Genomic DNA, 2,389 nt, shown 5'->3' with positions numbered 1-2,389 from the left:
ATAAGTGTTATCTACCAGAAAAGTATTGCGGTTTCAATAACTATTTTTATGATACCAAGTGCGCAATGGTAAAAGAATAACACGAAATATATAAAAACCTGATTTTGTATGTGGTCATCGACGCAGCTCCCACTAATTAAAGGTTGTATAATGAAATCAGCAGCTTAAATACCAGGTTTCTACCTGGTTTAAAGACCGTTTCGACGATTTGATCCCAAACCAGAACCGCCAAAAACTGAATCACTACTTGTCTGGCAAACTATGCTAGTTAAGAAATAAAAAGAAAGATTACTATAATTCAACACGTGTCGACTGCACCTTTCAAGTTTCACAAAACTTTGCACACATGAAGGCTTTAATGAAAAACAAAATTATTTCGAAGAAAAACATTTTTAATCAAAATCAAGAGATGAATTGTACCTTAATTGTGGTGTTAAATAGATAGGAAAATATCAGTGATGGCAATAGCATTGTTTCTTGCCTCAAGGGTATGAATCAGTCATTGAACCTCCCCTCAAATTTTCGAAGTCAACATTTTTTCACGAGATTCGGCTGATGACAAAAAAGTTCAAACCCATATCCTCGAACATTCTTTCAATAATTCATGTACAGAACGTGAGGTTGAAAACTAAACATAACACTTCAAGAATCTACGGGATCTTGTACCCAAGTTCCTCTGTGTCGTATTATAACGTACTTTATTCCAAATCCATTGCCCGCTGCCATTCCTCTGTCCTCGCAATAAGCCTCGATGTTTATTGGTGGTATTGGAATGCTTGTCGTAGCAAGTCAAGTGGATATTATTCACTTAGCATCTTCAGCCATTCTATGCGCTTCCTTTACAGTGAAAATTTATCACATAAATAAACAGTGCTCATATATCAGTTTTTGACAGATAAAAACACTTTTTGGATTACAATATTAATTCTTCGGTGGGCATAGTTTTCCAATTCAACAAGGCATCTCTAAATCCTCCAATGCGTCAAGAAAGATAGATTTTCCAATTCACATTGATGATTGGATTTATTCAAGTATCAAAGATTTCATACTGAAAAATGTTCTGCATTAAGTTTATTGTACCAGCCGAAGAGGAATCAGAAACATATGGCGATATCCACAATTGTAACGGGTACCTTTTTAGTACAGTAAAGTTAAAATCTCCTCCAAATTTGTTAAGGTGGGATCGAAAGACTTCAGTCGGATACTCAATGTGAGGGCCCGATGGAACACTAGTACCACCTCTGAGAATGATGGTTATTGGTTCTTCGGAAGGTAAAAAAAGTGCAATTGGAAGAGCTACTTGAGCTAAGAGACCTATGCAAGCTGCAGTTTGCGTGTCAGCCTTGAATTCTCTCTTTTGACCTTTGAGACATCCGGGATGGAATTCCAAATGGGTTGAGCCCACATAGCCTCCTTTGATATTGGCATTGCACAGATCTTGCACCAATTCACACCTAAAAATACAATGTCCCAGATTTTAATGATGAACCATGATTTTTAAAGAAATTGTTCGATACAACCTAAGATAATGATGAAAATTGAATGATTTGAATTGTGGGCTTTTTAGAGTTGTTATATTAGCAACCAATGTGAGAATTACCTTTAAGATGCTGTTCAGCAAGAGTAGGTTTTGGCCGTCCAGCTTGAATGTTTTCTATCTTCACAGGTATACCGCAAAAGAGCGCTGAGGCTTGTAGCTATTCACAAAACTTGGCCAACCTGTCTGTCAACAATTGGAAATGAAAAACATCTCTCTATAATGTTTTTTAACTATTGTGCAAAAAATTAAAGTAATGAAATGAATGAAAAGAAATTCCAAAAACTCACGCCTTCTCCCAGACTCTCGTCGATTTTTATTAACATCGACATGACTGAATAATCTTAGGACATTCTCATTCAGTAATTACTTCGTAAATGAAAGATCCGGACAGGAGATTCTTGAGTATTTATCGTCGAATATGTACTTACCCCTAGGAAAAAAAAGGTTGGGACAAGTACATTGATGGTCCGTCGTTTGTTAATAATTCCATCCATGAAAAAAACTTTAAAACAAAATTTTTATAAAAAATGGGCAAAAAAATTATTTTATAAAAAAAATACAGAATAATTCGAAAAAAATTTGACAAATTTTGAAAAAGCATTATCTTTAAAAAAAACTAAACTGTATCTATTTTTTAAAGTGTTAAAAGAATCAAATAACAAGTAAAAAATAAAAACCGAAAAATCGCGCTTGAAATCATTTTGGAAACCGATGCCTCATTCTTCTTATTTGATTCGAAGGGCTAAATCAACTAAAAAAAATTCCATCTAATTTACGTGCAGTATTAAAATTTATTATAACAATTCGAGGTCAAGTATTTTCTAATAAATTGAAAAAAGTTACCATTTG

At 34.2% G+C, this 2,389-nt stretch overlaps 1 pseudogene; it reads right to left on the bottom strand.

The window, feature by feature from the left end:
- Positions 1-778: 778 nt before the first annotated feature.
- On the bottom strand, positions 779-1,890 carry LOC122418035 (RNA 3'-terminal phosphate cyclase-like; annotated as a pseudogene).
- Between the last annotated feature and the right edge of the window lie 499 nt (positions 1,891-2,389).

The sequence above is a fragment of the Venturia canescens genome, chromosome 11 (assembly GCF_019457755.1).
Source record: "Venturia canescens isolate UGA chromosome 11, ASM1945775v1, whole genome shotgun sequence".
NCBI lineage: Eukaryota > Metazoa > Arthropoda > Insecta > Hymenoptera > Ichneumonidae > Venturia > Venturia canescens.
This window is presented reverse-complemented; position numbering and strand designations above follow the sequence as displayed.